Below are 21538 nucleotides of genomic sequence, written 5' to 3' on the forward strand. Positions count from 1 at the left end.
GGACAACATTTTAAAAAACTTATGCCAATATATGTGCATATTCCAGTGATACATTATACAACTTTCATAATTTTTTGCCATCCTTTATCATATATATTCACTTACATGTGTCTTTAAGTGTCCTTAAAGGTAAAGTGTGTTTTTTCTGCACCAAAATGAATTGCACATTTTCTGGTGTTTACCAGTGCCAATGGCTGTTTCTCAATTCCAAGAACGCAAAGAACGGACTTGCGTTCTCGTGGAGACCGGTCTTGCTAAGCTTCCTTGGAAGACACGAACTCGGAAGGACGCGAGAACACACCATTACGAGTATTGAGATGTGCTGTGTTCTTGCCTAACGGACCGCATAATCACAGCATAAGCAGCGGCCAATGAACCATAAATATAACATAACATTACAAACAAATTTCATAACTTATTAAAACATTTATACTATTATAGATATCATTTACATATAATTGTATAACGTTTTATTTTACAGTGTTATTTGTTTAACTATGACTATGTTAAGATTCATTTTATTGTGCCAATAAAAAATACTGCAGACTTTCTCCAGGTCTCATATCTTTATTAAAATTAAGTAAAACAAAACGATAAATGTTTATTTTTAAGAGCCGTCAAGCATTTGCGAGAGCGAGTTTAAAGCTTACAGGCTTTCGTACACCGGCCGCGCGCAGCGTCTTCTGTGATTTCTAACGGCTCGATTCTATCAAGTCCGCACTCGATGCATCCTCTATCAAGAACCACATCCGGGCACTTCCATGCGTCCTCTGTACTTGCGTTCTTGAGAATTGGAATTGAACTTCGACGGTTAATGATGACGTATAGCGAGAACACAAGGACGCAAGATCGCTAAAGAACGCATATTGAGAAACAGCCAATGTTTTCTCCACAATGCTATCCACGTTATTTTCTCCGTAAGAGCAGGTGCAGCCATTTGTAAATTTTAATGTGTCTGGCTTCTGGTGTCATCCGCTTCCAGCTATTTTAAGCTGCAAACTGGTGTTTCTTACCATTTAATTTTAAAGGGGTCATATGATGTTGCTAAAAAGAACATTATTTTGTGTATTTGGTGTAATGAAATGTGTTTATGCGGTTTAAGGTTAAAAAAACACATTATTTTCCATATACTGTACATTATTGTTTCTCCTCTATGCCCCGCCTTTCTGAAACAAGTCGTTTTTTACAAAGCTCATAGGTCTGAAAAGCGAGGTGTGCTCTTATTGGCCAGCTATCCAATGCGTTGTGATTGGCTGAATGCCTCAAGCGTGTGACGGAATGTTACGCCCCTTAGTATACTGTGATGCATGTCCCGGTTAGAACACTACGTGACAAGACAAAACCGGTACAACCCATTACAAACAAGTCATTTGTTGCATCCAGTGGGGACATAATTATGCATTATAATGATTTACAATGTGTTTTTACGTGTTGCGTTGCATCGCGCTGCATAAACATAAAACCATGTCTGCATTTCTGATCGGAGAAAGACAAACAACAATTGCTACTCTACACTGCTCAAAACTCGCATTTGAATCATCAGTGGCAAATCCTTTACATGTGTAAATGTATTTACAGACTGTGAGTCAGAACAGCCGGCATTGTATTCTTATCTCCCAGGATCAGGAAACAGTCCTCCATAAAATGTGCTGCACACATCTGAATATTTGGGTTGAACTGTTCTGGAACAGTGTTGTAAATACACCTTAAACACTGATTTCTAGTTGTGTACTCTTTTGGAAGGCCAAACAAAGTATTTTCACTTTCAAAACGAAACAGCGTCTTCACGACATGGCGCCGGCGGCAACAGCGAGAATCAAAGGTTACGGCTTTTTTCTTTGCATGAACATTTGCCACTTTATGCAAATCTTCCCACATTGTGATGTAGACATGTGGGGGCGTGTTTAAACAAGGAGGTCATGGACGAGTCTTAACTTTTATAAAGAATATCTATTTGGGTTTGGGACTTTAGCCTTTGCAACTTTACAGATCTTCTTTATGCACCAAGAGCTTGTAACATTTCATAGAGAAAAGAAAACTTGAAATCGCATCATATGACCCCTTTAATGTGTTGTCTTAATTATAAACACACTGGGTTGAAGCACAAACACAGAGAACAGGTTACTTCCGCATGGAAAAATAAGGTGGATAGGGTGAAAATCATAAGTCTAGCCCCAAACACACGATTGGTTGAGACAAATGTTCACATGTTGGGCTGTGCAAAAAAATCATGTTGTCACAGTGTTTCACTTTTCAGGAAATCAAACTAGCAATGATTGACTTAGGGGCCATTTACACAGAACATGCTTTTGCATTCCACTGCGCTACTTTTCTGTTGTTTAAACAGAAATGGAAGTGTCAGCGCAAGTTCTACTAGGAAGACTTAATGCCACGTCACATTACAATTAGATCTAGCCAATCGGCACTTAACACGAGGAATATAGAAGCCCTCTACTCACATTTCATTGTGTTTGCAGATACTGCCGCGAAGTTTCTTGCTCAAACTGTCTCTTGACTTATTGCCTGACTTTCCCTGGGTTACTTGCATATAGTCAAGTTTGTCTTCTGCAAACTATTGCGATTTTGACATTCGAATGTCTTAAGTCTCTCCTGTTGCGTAGACCATTTCTGCAAAGAGGTCTTCTCTGTCTATTTCTGCATGAGCTTCCTCTGAATAAGAGCATGAACGTAAATGGACACATTTTCTTGCTATGCTCAAACACAAAGTTTTCCCAATACACAATATATTGACTAACTAAGAATTTCATCATACTTTCGTCTAATCTGTTATTCTTTTACTATTCTCAGGACATATTTAAGGTGATTAGCTCTAGCTTAGCTATGTGGCATTAGTCTGTTCTATTAAATAACTAGCTGGCGCTCTTTCTGTGTGGTGAGCATTAAAGTATTCTATCTTGGAACTTGCACTTGTCAAGGCCTTCTATAGTCTGATGTTTTTATGTACTTCCTATCTATAGATGACTTCCCCTCTGGATTTCCTTGTAAACTTCATCAATGTTTGGACTTGGGAGGTTATAATTACTACTATTCTGTTAATTTAGTTTGTGCCCCGTGACTTTAATGTCCTGGACAGTGTATGCTCACTCATAACATCTGCTTTAAAGTTCTGCAAAAATCTTTGTGTAAGGACTTTATGCTTTTACAGGATTCAATAGCTATTGAAATTGGCTAGTAAAGCATCATTGTTCATCATGTAAAGCGTTCTTATCCTTCTGCAAGGGTAATGTATCAAGATTTATTTTTCTATCTTTGTCCTAGTTCCATACATAACTACTATTTCTTTAACTTGTATTTCATGCAATCTGGTTTCTTTGAAGGTTCACTCGTCGGGTTCCCGTGGTTAAATGAAGTCTATCAAGCTTTTGTGGGAGATAAGCTAGAGAATAGTTCTGTTTTACAGTTCCGATATTAATGCTTGTGTGTTTTTACGCTTTCTGCATAAAACTTTATTACCTTATTTGATCATTTTACTAACCTTGGCGTTTCATTACAATGCAATCATTTAGATTTCACGGCTGCAGATGCAAAGAACCGTGACTCTCACCTCATCTTTACACAGCTCACTCTTTGAACTGGCGCTATTATGAACGCAGGCTCCATCAAGCGGATGTATATGTGGTCCTATTGCATTTGCGTTCTAGGTAAGATTCGGCTCAAAGCTCCGCAGGCATATTTAAAGTCAAGGAAGTTGCTGTATTTTCAGCTGAAACGGAATATTGAATAGAGGTCATGGGTTTTGTTTGCGCTCCTGGTCTCTGTCTCTCACTCATATCAAACTAACGGCTGGAGGGATGTGTTTAAGGATATTCTGCCCAAGCTGTCAAACTGCTCCATCAGAAAAGGAATGCCATTCCAGAGCGAAGTAAATGTTCAGATTTTGATTAAAGATTACGAAGACAAACAATTTGATTAATTGTTTACATCAAGACTAGCAATGTGCGCTAGTAAAGCAAAGTCAATTTTGGATTTCATGCAGACTTTAAGTTATAATCAAGGCTTGTTTATTTTGTGCATCTACTGGTGTTGTCTCATTTCGTTTCCTCATACCTATTGACTTCATCCTACTTGACTGTTGCGGCCTTCACATTACACAGACTATTGTGGCACTTTGCATAACTCTGCTATGGTGGTCATCAGGTAGGTTTGTCCATTACTGTTTATGAAGTTCGGCCTATGGTGGCCTTCACATATCACAGCCTATCAGGGACTTCACTTAACATTTGAGTATCTTTTCTTTTTATGGTCATGCTGATCTGGCTCATTTTTTATTTTTGGGGGGAATAGGTTCCTCTGTGGGTTCTGGTGTGCAGGAGTCTAGCCTAAATAATGTTTATGTATCGTATACATGCTCTTAAGTCACTGCTAGAACCGTAATTCTACCTCTATCAATTAACCTAAACTAATAACCTTTCTTACTCAATGCAGTGGTTTAGATTTCCTGTAATCTGCCATCAAGCTGCTATGTACATGATCGTCCTCATCAGATGTCCGTCAAGATCAGACTCTAAACTATTTCAAGTAATGCTCAAAGTACAGTATAATACTCTTAGCAAACTACTAGTGCTGATTACTTCTCACATGCTCTCCATGTCCAGTTTATCATGGTTTTTTTTACATACAATGGCCTATCGTGGTCATCTACACACAAGGCTTTCACATCACATAGTTTATAGAAATGTACGTTGCCTATCAACGTATTTGCAGCCCATCAGGCCTTCACTTTACATGGCCTATCGAGGCTCCACATTACTCGCCCTATAGCGGCCTTTGCTCAATTCGGCCTATTGTGACCTTCAGGTAAGTGACTATTATTGTCCTTCACAAAATTGGCCTGTGATGGCTTTTCTCATTACATGAACTACGCTGTCTTTGCATTAAATGGCATAATGAGGCCTGTCATTAGATGGCTCATACAGTCATTCGTTTATAAATATGTATGCATTTTGTTAAAAAAAAAGTGTTTAAAGTAAATTAAGCAAATACTGGTGGTGGTGTCACACCTATTCATTACATCTATTCTTTCACCGCTTCTTGCAGGCTACCGTCATGGCCTTAGCAGCTATACTCCCTACAGCCTCTTGCAGCCGTTCTCTCATGGCCTATCAGGGCCTTTCTCTCTGCGGCTGGTTCAGCTCCATGTAGTCACCTTTAGAAGCTGCGGTCTGTCACCGCTTCTATACACCGGCCACTACTGCTGTTGGACTTGGAGTTCAAACATCAGATATCAAGCTACTAGGAAGATGGTCATCCTCCGCATTTGAATCCTACATTAGACCTGAACCACTAAACATCTCAAGGAATATCAAGCTGTCTTCAAGGTAATCTATATGCAATTAATGGTGGTGGTACAATACCTCTTCATATAACTCCCAACAACCTCTATGATTTACTGTGGCTTAACTTGGCCTTTCTTTCTGTGGCCTGTCTTTTGTGGCCTTCCCCACTGTTACCCATCTCGTGGTGTTTCCCACCATGGTCTAATTATATGGCCTTCCTCTCTGTGCATACTGAGGCATTTCATTCTACGGCCTCTTGGCTTTCTCACTATGGCCCATTTGGGCATCTCCATCCGTGGCCTAGCTAGGCTTTTTCTCTGCGGGTTTCGTGGCTTTTCTTTAAGGCCTATCAGGGCCATTCCCAGTGTGGCCTTTTCTGTGACCTAGACTCAGCCTCAGATGTCACGCCCATGGACCGTTGGCTAAACGTCTGATGCATATGGGACATAAAAGTGGAAACACTTCAGGAGTGTTGAAGTCATCATCGGATTGGTTAAATTCTACAGGTGTTCTGCGAGACGTGTGTCAGGTTCTTTAATGTTCCGCTGGAAACAAAGATTACCGTGGTGCCAAACCCCCCTACAAAAGAAGGCCCCCATGTTAAACGCTGGATTTTTAAAAGTATGTGAAATTATTTAAAGTTCACGGCATAGAATCTTTAATGTCAAAGAGTTTTACACACCAGTATGTTATTGTGGTGACATTTCCATGCCTCGAAACGTGACTATAAACAAAACAAACCGTGATTGGTTGTTTGAAATGTTGGTCAAATGTCCTCACGGGCGGGCCTTGTCGAATGAAAGCTGCCATGAATTCCAGACCTTCAGTCTGGCTACACGAGACTAATCGTGGCTAAATCTCAGTATGGCCTATCCAGCCTCTATCACTGTCTGGCCTTTCATGGCCTCTATCCAGCCTATTGTGGTTCTATCTGGCCAATCGTGGTCTCTATCAATATCTGGCCTTTCTTAGTCTCTATCACTGTCTGGCCTGTCGTGGCTCTATCTGGCTAATAGTGGTCTCTATCAATATCCAGCCTTTCTTGGCCTCTATGACTACCTGGCCTATGGTGGCCTCTATCACTGTCTGGCATTCTTAAATACTTTAATAATCACTTTAATTTTGACTGATTAAATCTTATTGTTTTTGTCCATATGTTCTAGGATCTTGTAAGAAGTACTTCATCTGGTGGGTATTTAATTTTCTTCTTAAAGACCCAACTTTGTCCTACACTCATCTAAAGAGACCCACGGCACCTCCAGCCTCTGAAGAACCAGAGATGGCAGACCGGGTTGTGCAAGGCGACCCCATTCGCTGAATGTGGACATGCGAATGGCTCCTATGGTGCATCCAAATGTGCCATTAGCAGGAGGAAGGCTTACAGGAATAGCAAAGGGGTCGAGTGTGATGGGGCTGAGCAGACGCAGCAATGCAATGTCACTGTCAGTGCTGGAGTGGTTGTACCATGGGTTGATGAACACTTTAGACACTTTCCTTATTTGTTCTGTTCCTTTGTCTTTCCCATGGCTATGTTCACCTACAGCAGAAGACAAAATGAGACTGAAAGGAAAGTTACAGAGAACTACAGAACACTTGACATGGACAATGAAAAAATGAAAAAAACTCTGGGAAAAAGTCAACAGAAACAGCATTATATGAACAACAACAACAACTCATAGTTATGACATATTACTATGAGGTTACTTCCTGAATTTACAGAACAGCAAAAGAGTGAAGAACAATTAAGAGATCAAACTAGGATAGGTTGCAACACAACTACCTGTTGAATCCACTGCCATTTTAGTTGTTTTATTATGACATCACAACTGTCAACTGGTCAACAAGTCACAGCATTATTCCAGTTTCTTCCCAGTGCTAATTCAAAGTTTCTCTTTGCTCTGAATTATTCACAATTATTTTTTGCAGCAGAACAGACTTAATTTAATTACTACTGATGTGTTGTCGACTGGTCGGCATAATCATTTCCCCCCTCGTTCAAAATTTTACACACATTTTAACTTAAAAAAAAAATTGGAATAGCCAAAAGTGCAAACTAGGCCTGAAATGGTTTAGACTTTAATTGAAAATATTTAAATTGCAGGCTGAAGTTGGCTTAATGGAGTGGAAGTGCAAGTTGTGTTCTGCAACTTCAAATACCCGTGTCAGTACGAGACTTGGACTCAGTTGCAGGTGCCCAAAAAGGTAAGTTTATTTAACAGGCTTGAATTTCAAAAAGGGAAAAAAATAAAATAAAAAAAAAATAAACAAAAAACTATCCAGGTACAGGGCAGCCCAGAGCAGATCAATAAGTGCCTCCTGGACGAATTCCACTAGGAAAATTCACCAAAGCAAGGCCAAGATAAACTGGTGGTGCACTGGCAACAAGGACGAAGAAGAGCCAGTGACAGCGATCGGTGATTGTGAGCAAGGAAAGGGCTGGAGAATTAGCTCTGTCTGAAACCGGGAGAAAGAGGGAAAAAAAACAAAACTAAAGGATGAAAACAAAACTGGCACGATCTCTGTGCAGGCAAAACATGAGATGTGGGCGGAGCTAAGACATCAACGAGCACAACACGACGATCTGACAACAGACAGCACACGTAAGGAGACTAAATAGAGAAGGAGTGATTAACATAATGCAGAGCAGGTGATTGTGGCCAATAATAGGATAATAGTGAAACAAGAGGGCGGAGACGGGCACCACGATGACACAGAAGCACATGGTAAGTGTAAACAACCACACACACACGCAATAAGAGAAAAAACAGACAGGTCAGCCCGGGGACGTGACATTACCCCCCTCCCCTGGAGGGTCCCCTGGCGCTCCAGGGAAGGAACCTCCACACTGCCGGTAGAAGTCCTCGATCAGTGACCGATCCAGAATATCCCGAGCCGGGACCCAAGTCCTCTCATCCGGACCATATCCCAACCAGTCCACCAGATACTGAAATCCCAGACCTCCACGTCTGACATCCAGCAACCTTCTGACAGTCAAGGCTGGGGAACCATCCACTAGACGGGGAGGGTTAGTAGCAGATGAGTTAAGGTGAGAATGAAACACAGGCTTGACCCGAGAAACATGAAAGGCTGGGTATACCCGACCAAGTGTGGGAGGTAACTTGAGCTTTACCGCCACCGGACTCAAAACCTTGGTGATCTGATATGGCCCCATGAACCTGGGGGCTAACTTGCGAGAAGCCACATGGAGAGGAAGGTTCTTGGTAGATAGCCATACTCTCTGACCACATACGTAGCGGGGAGAAGGAATTCGGTGACGGTCAGCCGCTGCTTTGGTTAATCTGGAAACCCGAGCCAAGGTTTTCTCAGCCTTCCTCCAGGTGCGGCGACACCTGCGGACGAAGGCTAAGGCAAACGGAACAGCAGCATCGGGCTCCTGTGAGGGGAACATAGGAGGTTGAAAACCAATGGAGCACTGGAATGGGGACATACCTGTGGCAGCCACTGGCAAGGTGTTATGGGCATATTCAATCCAGGATAACTGTTGGCTCCAATAACTCGGATTATGGGACGTCAGGCAGCGGAGAGCTTGTTCCAGAACCTGGTTTGCCCGCTCGGACTGCCCATTGGTCTGAGGGTGAAAACCTGATGACAGACTCGTAGAGGCCCCGATCTGTCAACAGAACTCCTTCCAGAACCGGGAGACAAACTGTGGCCCCCTATCAGAAACCACATCCACCGGAAGGCCATAAATCCGGAAGATGTGGTCAACCACCACTTGAACTGTCTCCTTAGCTGAAGGCAATTTGGGAAGGAGGATGAAATGGGCTGCCTTAGAGAAGTGGTCCACCACCGTCAATACAACGGTGTTGGGGCAGGAGGGGATGGGTAAGGGGTGAAGCAGACAAACAGGAGGCTGATTAGAACTCTTGTTCTGGGCGCAAACTGGGCAGGCAAACACAAACTGCCTGACATCCTGGGCCATGGATGGCCACCAGAATCACTGGCGGATGGCAGCCAGTGATCTCCGAAACCCAGGATGACAGACTAACTTGGATGAATGCCCCCACAGGAGGACTTCAGGGCGCAGCACAGCCGACACGAAAAGTCTACCCTCTGGGCACCCCCTTGGCACCTCTCTCACTCGTATGGCCTCCTGTACTCTCCTCTCCACATCCCAGGAGAGGGACCCCACCACAATTTCTTTAGGGATAATGGTTTCTAGTCAAGTCAAGTCAAGTCATCTTTATTTATATAGCGCTTTAAACAAAAAAGATTGCGTCAAAGCAACTGAACAACATTAATTAGGAAAACAGTGTGTCAATAATACAAAATGACAATTAAAGGCAGTTCATCATTGAATTCAGTGATGTCATCATGCAGCTCAGTTCAGTTTAAATGGTATCTGTGCAATAATTTGCAATCAAGTCAACGATATCGCTGTAAATGAAGTGTCCCCAACTAAGCAAGCCAGAGGCGACAGCGGCAAGGAACCCAAAACTCCATCAGTGAGAGAATGGAGAAAAAAACCTTGGGAGAAACCAGGCTCAGTTGGGTGGCCAGTTCTCCTCTGACCAGACGAAACCAGCAGTTCAATTCCAGGCTGCAGCAAAGTCAGGTTGTGCAGAAGAATCATCTGTTTCCTGTGGTCTGTCCCGGTGGTCGTCTGAGACAGGGTCTTTACAGGGGATCTGTCTCTGGGGCTCTAGTCCTGGTCTCCGCTGTCTTTCAGGGCTGTAGAGGTCCTTTCTAGGTGCTAATCCACCATCTGGGCTGGATACATACTGGATCCGGGTGACTGCAGTGACCATCTGACTTGGATACAGACTGGATCTGGTGGCCATGGTGACCTCGGAATAAGAGAGAAACAGACTAATATGAGTGTAGATGCCATTATTCTAACGATGTAGCAAGTACATCGGGTGTTATGGGAAGTGTTCCCGGTTCCGGTTTTCCTAATTAATGCAGCCTAAAAATCCTTTAACGGATTTGGATATTAGAAGTGTATTAGTATGTTATGTGTAAGCCAGGTTAAAGAGATGGGTCTTTAATCTAGATTTAAACTGCAAGAGTGTGTCTGCCTCCCGAACAATGTTAGGTAGGTTATTCCAGAGTTTGGGCGCTAAATAGGAGAATGATCTGCCGCCCGCAGTTGACTTTGATATTCTAGGTATTATCAAATTGCCAGAGTTTTGAGAACGGAGCGGACGTGGAGGACTATAATGTAACAAGAGCTCGTTCAAATACTGAGGTGCTAAACCATTCAGGGCTTTATAAGTAATAAGCAAGATTTTAAAATCTATACGATGTTTGATAGGCAGCCAGTGCAGTGTTGACAGGACCGGGCTAATATGATCATACCTCCTGGTTCTAGTAAGAACTCTAGCTTCTGCATTTTGGACTAACTGGAGTTTGTTTACTAAGCGTGCAGAACAACCACCCAATAGAGCATTACAATAGTCTAACCTTGAGGTCATAAACGCATGGATTAACATTTCTGCATTTGACATTGAGAGCATCGGCCGTAATTTAGATATATTTTTGAGATGGAAAAATGCAGTTTTACAAATGCTAGAAACGTGGCTTTCTAAGGAAAGGTTGCTATCAAATAGCACACCTAGGTTCCTAACTGATGACGAAGAATTGACAGAGCAGCCATCAAGACTTAGACAGCGTTCTAGGTCATTACATGCAGAGCTTTCAGGCCCTATAATTAACACCTCTGTTTTTTCATTTAGCAGTAAGAAATTACTCGTCATCCAGTTTTTTATATCGACTATGCATTCCGTTAGTTTTTCAAATTGGTATGTCTCGCCAGGCCGCGATGAAATATAGAGCTGAGTATCATCAGCATAACAGTGAAAGCTAACACTGTGTTTCCTGATGATATCTCCCAAGGGTAACATGTAAAGCGTGAAGAGTAACGGCCCTAGTACTGAGCCTTGCGGTACTCCATACTGCACTTGTGAACGACATGATACCTCTTCATTCACTGCTACGAATTGATGGCGGTCATATAAGTACGATTTAAACCATGTTAATGCACTTCCATTAATGCCAACAAAGTGTTCTAGTCTATGCAAAAGAATAGTGTGGTCAATAGTGTCGAACGCAGCACTAAGATCCAATAGCACTAATAGAGAGATACAACCACGATCAGATGATAAGAGCAGGTCATTTGTAACTCTAAGGAGAGCAGTCTCAGTACTATGATACGGTCTAAATCCTGACTGGAAATCCTCACAGATGCCATTTTTCTCTAAGAAGGAATATAATTGTGAGGATACTACCTTTTCTAGTATCTTTGAAAGAAAAGGGAGATTCGAGATCGGTCTATAATTAACTAGTTCTTTGGGGTCAAGTTGTGGTTTTTTGATGAGAGGCTTAATAACAGCCAGTTTCAAGGATTTTGGGACATAACCTAATAACAATGAGGAATTAATAATAGTCAGAAGAGGATCTATGACTTCTGGAAGCACCTCTTTTAGGAACTTAGATGGAATAGGGTCTAAAATACATGTTGTTGGTTTAGATGATTTAACAAGTTTATACAATTCTTCCTCTCCTATAGTAGAGAATGAGTGGAACTGTTCCTCAGGGGATCTATAGTGCACTGTCTGATGTGATACTGTAGCTGATGGCTGCATGGTTACAATTTTTATCTCTAATAGTATCGACTTTAGAAGTAAAGTAGTTCATAAAGTCATTACTGCTGTGATGTTGAGAAATGTCAACACTTGTTGATGCTTTATTTTTCGTTAATTTAGCCACTGTATTGAATAAATACCTGGGGTTATGTTTGTTTTCTTCTAAAAGAGACGAAAAGTAATCAGATTTAGCAGTTTTTAATGCTTCTCTGTAAGATAGGTTACTTTCCCTCCAAGCAATACGAAATACTTCTAGTTTTGTTTTCCTCCAGCTGCGCTCCATTTTCCGGGCTGCTCTCTTTAGGGTGCGAGTGTGCTCATTACACCACGGTGTCAGACTGTTTTCCTTAACCTTCCTTAAGTGTAAAGGAGCAACCCTATCTAAAATGCTAGAAAAGAGAGAGTCCATAGTTTCTGTTACATCATCAAGTTGCTTCTGAGGTTTTGGATATGCTAAGGAATTGGGATACATCAGGAAGATTACTTACAAAGCAGTCTTTTGTGGTAGAAGTGATGGTTCTACCATACTTGTAACAAGAAATGGAATTTACAGTTTTAGCTATATGAAGTTTGCACAAAACTAAATAATGATCTGAGATATCATCGCTTGGCTGCATAATTTCAACACCATCAACATCAATTCCAATGTGATAGTATTAAATCTAGAGTATGTTTTCGACAATGGGTAGGTCCTGAGACGTGTTGTCTAACCCCAATAGAGTTCAGAATGTCTATAAATGCTGATCCCAATGCATCTTTTTCATTATCAACATGGATATTAAAATCACCAACAATTAAAACTTTATCTGCAGCCAGCACTAACTCGGATGTAAAATCAGCAAACTCTTTAATAAAGTCTGTATGGTGCCCTGGTGGCCTGTATACAGTAGCCAGTACAAACAACACAGGGGATTTGTCATTAACATTTGTTTCTCTGGATAATGTTATATTAAGCACCAATACTTCAAACGAGTTATACTTGAAGCCTGCCCTCTGAGAAATCCTGAAAACATTGTTATAAATTGAAGCAACACCTCCCCCTTTACCTTTGGGACGTGGCTCATGTTTATAACAGTAATCTTGGGGTGTAGACTCATTTAAAATAATGTAATCATCAGGTGTTAGCCAGGTTTTCTGTCAAACAGAGTGCATCTAGATTATGATCAGTGATCATATTATTTACAAAAAGTGCTTTCGTAGAAAAGGGACCTGATATTCAATAAGCCAAGCTTTATCATTTGTTTATCCGTATTGCATCTGTTTTTTATTTGTTGAACCTCAATTAAATTGTTGCTCTTAAATTGGTTTGGACATTTTTTGTATTTTCTAGCCCGGGGAACAGATACAGTCTCTATAGTGTGATATCTAGGTGAAAGAGTCTCTATGTGCTGAGAATTAACTGACTTCTGTGACTGGAGGCGGCTAGCAGACGGTCGGTTTAGCCAGTCTGTCTGCTTCCTGACCTGGGCCCCAGTTAGTCAAGTACAAACTCTAAGACTATGTGCCATATTTCTAGAAAGAAGAGTGGCACCACCCCAGGAGGGATGAAGACCATCTCTTTTCAACAGGTCAGGTCTGCCCCAAAAGCTTGTCCAATTGTCTATGAAACCTATGTTATTCTGTGGGTACCACTTAGACATCCAGCCATTGAGTGATGACAATCTGCTATGTATCTCATCACCACGGTAAGCAGGGAGGGGACCAGAGCATATTACAGTGTCTGACATCATGCTTGCAAGTTCACACACCCCTTTAATGTTATTTTTAGTGATCTCCCACTGGCGAAGTCGAACATCATTAGCACCGGCGTGAATAACAATCTTACTGTATTTACGTTTAGCATTAGCCAGCACTTTTAAATTTGCTACGATGTCAGGCGCTCTGGCTCCCGGTAAACATTGGAGTATGGTGGCTGGTGTCTCTATTTTCACATTCCGTACAATAGAATCGCCAATAACTAGAGCACTTTCATCAGGTTTCTCAGTGGGTGCATCACTGAATGGGGAGAACCTGTTTAATGTTTTGATCGGAACAGAAGAGTGGTGTTTAGACCCACGACTATGCGCCTCACAGTCACCCAGTTGCCCTGCTGCAAAGGCCCTGTTACCGAAACCGAACAATGTACAGGACTCCCTTAGCTAGACGCATCCAAAGCTGTATCTAGAGCCCTCACATTCTTACTGTCCTCAATTAAAGTTTGGATGCGTGTCTCTAAATTCTGAAATCTTCTCTGTCAGCCTAACTATTTCCCTGCATTTATCACATGTGAATCCCTAATCACCGACAGAGATAGATAAACTATACATGTGTTAAGCAGTGCAAATAACAATAGCAGGAGAAGCCATTACTCACCGTGCTTGATGAAAGGTTCTTACCACAGTTGTTTGATGAACTTGTGAAAACCGGAGAGAGAGAGTAACGAGAGAGAGGAGAGGAGGAAAGAAAACAGCGATAGGCACAAATGGAAATGCTAATGACAAGCTAACGAGTGCTAACGCGATGCAGGTGCACTGCACTCGCGGATTTAAAATAAAAGTGAACGATCAAATTAATCAGATTAGATTGATAGATAATATCAGAAATATGGTGGGAATTAAGTTATATTTTATCACTTTAAACAACAGAGATTGATAGTAATATAAAGATTCTACAGAAAAACAAAACTACACGGAGCTACGATCACAAAACAGCAGCACGGCAAGCAGGAAGCAGGAATAACACTGTCCAGGAATAACACTGTTCTATTGATGCACCTGTTCTCTTCTTATCCCTGAAAAGACGGGAGAGGGCATCGGGCTTTACATTTTTGGAGCCTGGGCGATACGAGAGAGAGAAGTTGAACCGGCCAAAGAAGAGTGCCCATTGGGCTTGGCATGAACTCACCCTCTTGGCTGAATGGACGTATTCCAAATTCTTATGGTCCGTCCAAACCAAGAAGGGCTGTACTGATCCCTCCAACCAGTGATGCCACTCACCCAAGGCCAGCCCGACCGCCAACAGCTCCCGATTCCCTATGTCATAATTCCGTTCTGCTGGGCTCAGGCGGTGAGAGTAGTAGGCACAGGGATGTACCTTCCCATCTCTGGGGGACCTCTGAGAAAGGACCGCACCTACTCCAATCTCCGAAGCATCCACCTCCACAATAAACTGACGTTCAGGGTCTGGAAACGAAAGAACAGGAGCAGAAATTAATTGGGACTTAAGGTCATTAAAGGCCTCCTGAGCTTTCAAATTCTACCTAAATGGTACCTTAGTGGAGGTAAGAGCTGTCAAGGGTGCAGCAACCTGACTAAAGTTTCTGATGAAGCGCCTGTATAAGTTGGAAAATCTCAGAAACCACTGCAGTACCTTGCGTGACTCTGGAGGTGGCCACTCGGCTACGGCCCTTACCTTAGCGGGATCTGCTTTGATTCCCTCTGCCGAAATGATATAGCCCAGGAAAGGAACTGACTTGGAGTGGAAAACGCATTTCTCCGCTTTAACATATAGCTGGTTCCCCAGCAGCCGTTGTAGCACCTGGCACACATGTTGGGTGTGTACCTGAAGTGAAGGAGAAAAAATTGAGAATGTCATCAAGGTACACAAAGACAAACTTGTTAACCATGTCTCTCAACACGTGAATGCTGGGGCATTTGTCAGGCCAAAGGGTAGCACCCGGTACTCATAATGTCCCGAAGGAGTGATGAATGCTGTCTTCCACTCATCCCCCTCTCGAATCCAAACCAGATGATAAGCATTATGGAGGTCCAACTTACTGAAGACCTTGGCTCCCTGCAAAAGTTCAAAGGCAGATGACATTAAGGGCAGGGGGTACCTATTCTTAATGGTAATGTCATTCAGACCTCTGTAATCAATACAAGGGCGCAAGGAGCCATCCTTCTTCTTAACAATGAGACTGGCATCAAGGGACTCTCTAATTTATTTGTCCATAGCCTCTCTTTCTGGACCATATAGGGAATATAACGATCTTGACCATCTTGAGATGATCCAAAAATTTTCAATCATACAGATATTCTGGACAAAATTAAAGAAACAAAAGTGGCACTAAACAGCCATTATGTAAGCCACCAAGATGGTTTGTACTTCAAAGAGAACACATTCTTGTCTTCAGATGAGTTAAAGATAACACTTATTTTGTACACTGATGATTTCGAAATAGCCAATCTACTTGGAACATCACGCAAAATACACAAAATCTTTTCAGTATGCTGGACGCTTGCTGATCTTCCCAGTAAATACCGATCAGCCCTGTATGTGATACAGCTTGCAGCTTTATGTAAAGTGGATGAAATAAAGAAATTTGGCTATGAAAAAGCACATGGTCCTTTGTTGAGAGACCTCTGTATCCTTGAACCTTGGTAAGGTACTTCAAGGTCATGTGTGTGATGTCTGATAATCTTGCAGCCCATGATTTGGCAGGCTTTTCAAAGTCTTTTAGAGCAGAATATTTTTGCAGATTCTGCACAGCAACACAAGCTAAACTTCAGACTCACGAAGTTACAAGTGGGGAGTTCAGTCTCAGCATAATAGTGATGTGCATGCTGTAATGCATGGGGATAGTCAGAGTCAGAATGGTGTTCAGGCAGATTGTGTCCTGAGCCAGCATCTAGAGCATTTTCATACTGTCACCGGCTTTCCACCTGATGCCCTCCACAATCTTTTTGAGGGCATTGTGTCCGTAGAGCTCGCCCTGTGTATCGGTGAGATGATCCGTCGCAAATACTTTACCCTTGAATATTTGAACGAGAGAATTCTATCGTTTCCATACCAGCACACAGACAAGCTTGACAAACCTCATAAAATACCACAGACCTTCGTTGTAAAGAAAAGCATTGGTGGTAATGGCCATGAAAATGCCACATTGCTTAGACTGCTCCCTTTAATTATTGGGAATGCAGTTCCTGAAGAGGATGGAGCATGGACTGTGCTAATGGACTTAAAAGAGGTAGTAGAGTTATCGCTGTGCTCAGAATTCACAGAGGAGTCCATCCAGTATTTAGAGTCCAAGATACAGGATTATAGATAGATGCTGAAAGAAGCCTTTCCAGATTTCAAACTCCGTCCTAAGCATCACTGCATTGAACACTATCCTGACCTTGTACGCCATTTTGGGCCCCTTGTAAACTTGTGGACAATGAGGTTTAAGGGTAAACACCCTTTTTCAAGAGAGTTGTACACGACACACAAAACTTTAAAAATGTGTTGAAAACACTTGCAGACAGGCATCAATACATTGTTGCATACCATCTCAGTGCCTCAGGTCTCTTTAAACCTCAAATGTCAAATCAAATGTCTCTTCTGTAGGGGTATCATTGCTTCCAAATTTTGCCAAGACATACATTGAACAAATAACAGCAAGCAATGTTATTTACAGCACATCAAAGGTCTGCATTGATGGAACTGATTATGATGTAGGAATGTTTTTGTTTTTGGGACAAGAGGGAGGATTGCCTAAGAGCATACATCACACTACATTGAACACCTGAGATCTTACGAACTTTTCCCAAACAATATGGCTGTTCACACCCCATCAGAGCTAAATGACAAAACACCTCTCTGCGCTTACAACATTGATGGACAATTGCTCCTGACACCCAAACATTTCATATTATTGAACTGAAGATTGGTTCAAGCAGGTAAACAGATGACTGCAACATTCTCTTGGAGCTGTGCGGACCAGTAGGTCCATAAATAAACTGCCCCACTACAGCAGCTGGCCTTCCATACATCCCTTCGTTCAAGTGGTGTCCCAGTATTTGTGTTGAACAAGTGAGTATGTGGACATGTATATGTTGTGTATGTCACCTTCACTCTCCATGAAAATTTATGTGTTTTTGTCTTAGGAACCAAAAGATGGCTGCTGCCCAGAAGCATGTACTGCATGTGTATGTTGCTTGAGACACTGCCCTGAAACCTACTCTACTCGAGCGACCAAAGTCAGTGGAGGAGCTGAAAGAAAAAATGCAAGAGAGGTTCAAGCCGAGGCTGGATGTGGACTTTAGCCTGCACTATGAGGATCCGGACTTTGATGGTGATCTTTGTCTTCTTTTGGACATCCAGGAGTTACCAGAGAAGAGCACATTGAGAGTCTTCAGACCTGAAGGTGACACCTCATCTACTGCATCTACTGACACAGACATACTCCCACATGTATCTGCGTTACAGCGCCAGAAGAGTTGGCCTGATCGCTTTGTTATTCCTGGTTTTGATTATGAAATGGAGCGTATACTAGAAGAAGGAAATCATGTTTATGAAGAATCAGGAAAATTGCTGAAGTTAAAGAGGTCACAGAAGAGTGAAATCCTTAAAAAAAATGGCAGAAACGATCTACAGTTTTAAACCATACCCACATGAAAAGGAATTGGCAATGGCTGCTAAAGCTTTGATTACAGCTCATCTATGTCTCAGAATGACGGCTGGTGAAGACGGGGAGTTGGGATGGAAACGTCACATAGGGTACAAGGTTGCGTCTTACCGTAAAAAAAAGCCCAAGGCTGGGGTTGCAGAAGTAGCCATCAAAACAGGGAGGCGGAGCTGAAACAACCCCGACAATGATCACCCCCATCAAAACATAAAGAAAGCTCGAAAAGCTGAGGTCAACTACATCATCAACATACCGAAGGATCAAACCCCAGCCACTCTGGAAACAATGAGAAAAGAAATCATACATGAAGTCGAAAAGACTGAGAGAAACCAATTAGTCATAGGCAAGCTCATGAACACAACCTATGCCCTTCGTCGCCAAGAAATCGTTGGAGCTCTTGTAGCTCCACGGGTGAGAGATGTCGTGGATAGATGGCCAGCCCTACTTATGGAGTCACAGGTAAAAAAAAAAAAAAGAATCTTTCTTTATCATTATTTTACTGTTCTCCCTGTTGAGAGCAATTAATCAACATGACTCTTTAGCATGTCCACTTTGAACATGATTGATTTTTCCAATATTTAAATGGTTGTTTTAAAAATCTAAATTTTCAATAAATTCACCAAAAAGCAAATGGCAGATGTAAAAGTTGAAAACACATCACGCTGTGACGTATTTTTGCCATTCACAGTAAACAAAGTAAATATTAATTTCCTTTAGATAACATTATACAGCCTGTTTTAAATGAATGACAATTAACTTTCTATTTTGACCTTGGTTCTGACTCATCCCTAATAGAATTGCCCTTGGTTTTGCTACCTGTCAACAGAAAACTTCTTTAAAATACATTCACAATTCTGTTCCTAATTCATCTTTGTGCATTTCTGTTTAATTCTGTCCATGTACAGGTGTTTGCAGAGTTCCACCGAATAAACAACGTTAACCTGCACAATCAATTCTACAAGGAGCTGGACAGACACACGCCTAAACTCATCACCTTGTTCAGAGACAAGGCCACCAAGACTGGCAAGATAACGGAGGAGCTAGCCAAGCTCATGAGGATTTATGACCTTCAGGTGAATTTTTAACTTTGCATGATTCATAAACAGATTATTAACAGATTGTTTGCAGACAACTGTAAGAAGCCATAATGTGAATTGCCTCAACTCAAATTGTGCCCCGAGGTTAAGCGATTATGCCATGAACACAACATTGTCATCTCATCAGAGATAGACGGCTTGACACGGTATATTCTATCAGAAAGAGGAACCTTAAAAAGATACTTTATCAGCTTCAATTTGAAGAAGTCCAAATAACTACTGTTTATGTGAAATTTGATTTACAATTTTAACTACAATTTTAACTACAACTACAAAACTACAATTTTAATTTTTTCCTTTGAGTTAAAGTATTTGCAACAGAAAGTTATTAATTTTAAAAATGTTTTACTGAAGAACTGGTGACCCCAAAATACTGAATCTACCATCTATAGCAATGACCAACATAAGAATATGGAGCTATTTAACACTTTGATAAAGTATTTGCTCTGCACTTGTGTAATTACTATTGTAATGGATATTTTTTTGTCCATCTAGGAACAACGTGATGTAAATATGAGACGGGCCCTCGTCCTTCGTGCACTTCCTGTGTACCTGCGTAAAGATGCCTTCAAGTTCTTCAGGACCTGTAATGTAAGTGTACTGGCCTCACTATCAATCCCTTTGCCTAGCTATTCAATCAGCTTAAACATATGACATCACTCAAATAACTCTAGGAGAACCAGGGGGTATTCCAGCAAGTAGGTTAAGTGAAAACTCAGAGTGAACTCTGAGATGAGGGAAACCAAGTTATCCATTCCAGAGGGAAACCCTAACCCAGGACCAGCTGCTCTGAATGTAGCTTAGTTGTAGTCTATGTCCAAAGTGCTAAGTGAGAGTAATGTCTAGACATCATTAGCATGATTTGTATCCTTGAGGGGCTGAACTCATTCTTGTATTATTTGTGTTGTATAGTCAGCAGATGGTCCAGACCTCACTGACACTCCGGTGGCTCTCCTGACAGTCGTCACGGATAACACTATTGATGCGGCCCTCTTTAGCCCTGAGAGCATCTGTTTTGTCGTGGAGGATGAAATACTTGTGAGTGGTCCCACAACTCTGGCTGACTCATTTCTCCTGCTCTTTGTACTAGACCTACAGTACCCAAAGTATCTCAAGCTTACATTCACATTTATCCAAAAAGTTGTGATGTGTCTTGAGGACAACAAACCACTGAAAGGGCGTCTACTGACGCTGAAGAATGATTTGTTTAATGAGTGAATCACTCAGAATGGATTATTTGTTGAGTTGAGTATTGAGGAAGTTTTAGTTTTTTCCCCCTCTTTACAAATGTAATAATTTGCCTCTTCAACCTCAGATTTAAGATCTGACACTGTTTGCCTGTTCTTTACATTACATATACATTTATGAATTTAGCAGACGCTTTTATCCAAAGCGACTTACAGTGCATTCAGGATATACATCTTTATTTTTTACCTAACATGTGTTCCTCTGGGGGATCAAATCCACAACCTTTTGCGCTGCTAACGCAATGCTCTATCACTGAGACACAGGAACACTTCCTCAGTAGATCTTCTACCTCAGATTTAAGATCTGACACTGTTTGCATTTTCTACCTCAGATTTAAGATCTGACACTGTTTGCCTCTTCTACCTCAGATTTAATACATTGATTGCCTATACCTTGATGCACTAACTTGATGTTGCCAGTTGAAGTACAACCAGTACTTTATTTGAATGTTTTATTATTAACACTTATTGTACTTTAAAAAAACATTTTGTTTTTATGGGGTCGTTTTCTTTTTGTTTAAATTTATCACAAGCACTTTATTTTGACTGCTGCTCCTTTGATTCATGCCTTTTAAAAAGCGCAGTGTTAAATAAAAAAAGTTGTTAAATTGTCACTGTGGTGTCACTTTCATGTTTTCTAACGGTATTAGCTGATTGAAAAATAGTGAAACATTTGAGTGTATTTCCCACATTATATGAGTTGAAAATATTGAAAATTTTTAGTGAATTACTCCCTAATTATAACTTGAGAAATATCAATATTTATAAGATAACATTAAGATAATTTAAGGCAACTGGAAGTGTAATTTTTATTTTATGTAAACTTAAAACATTTAAAAACATCACTTAAATGTTTTTGTGTAATCTGTTACAAAAAATTTTGAGTTATGTGAACTTATTAGGGTTTACAGCGTATTATTTCATTTAT

At 41.3% G+C, this 21538-nt stretch overlaps 1 protein-coding gene across 1 annotated transcript in view; it reads right to left on the minus strand.

Moving 5' to 3' along the window:
• Window positions 1-21538, minus strand: part of LOC109065585 (coagulation factor VII-like) — a 66606-nt gene that overhangs the window by 4545 nt on the left and 40523 nt on the right. The window lies entirely within an intron of this gene.

The sequence above is a fragment of the Cyprinus carpio genome, chromosome A1 (assembly GCF_018340385.1).
Source record: "Cyprinus carpio isolate SPL01 chromosome A1, ASM1834038v1, whole genome shotgun sequence".
NCBI classification, from domain to species: Eukaryota; Metazoa; Chordata; class Actinopteri; order Cypriniformes; family Cyprinidae; genus Cyprinus; species Cyprinus carpio.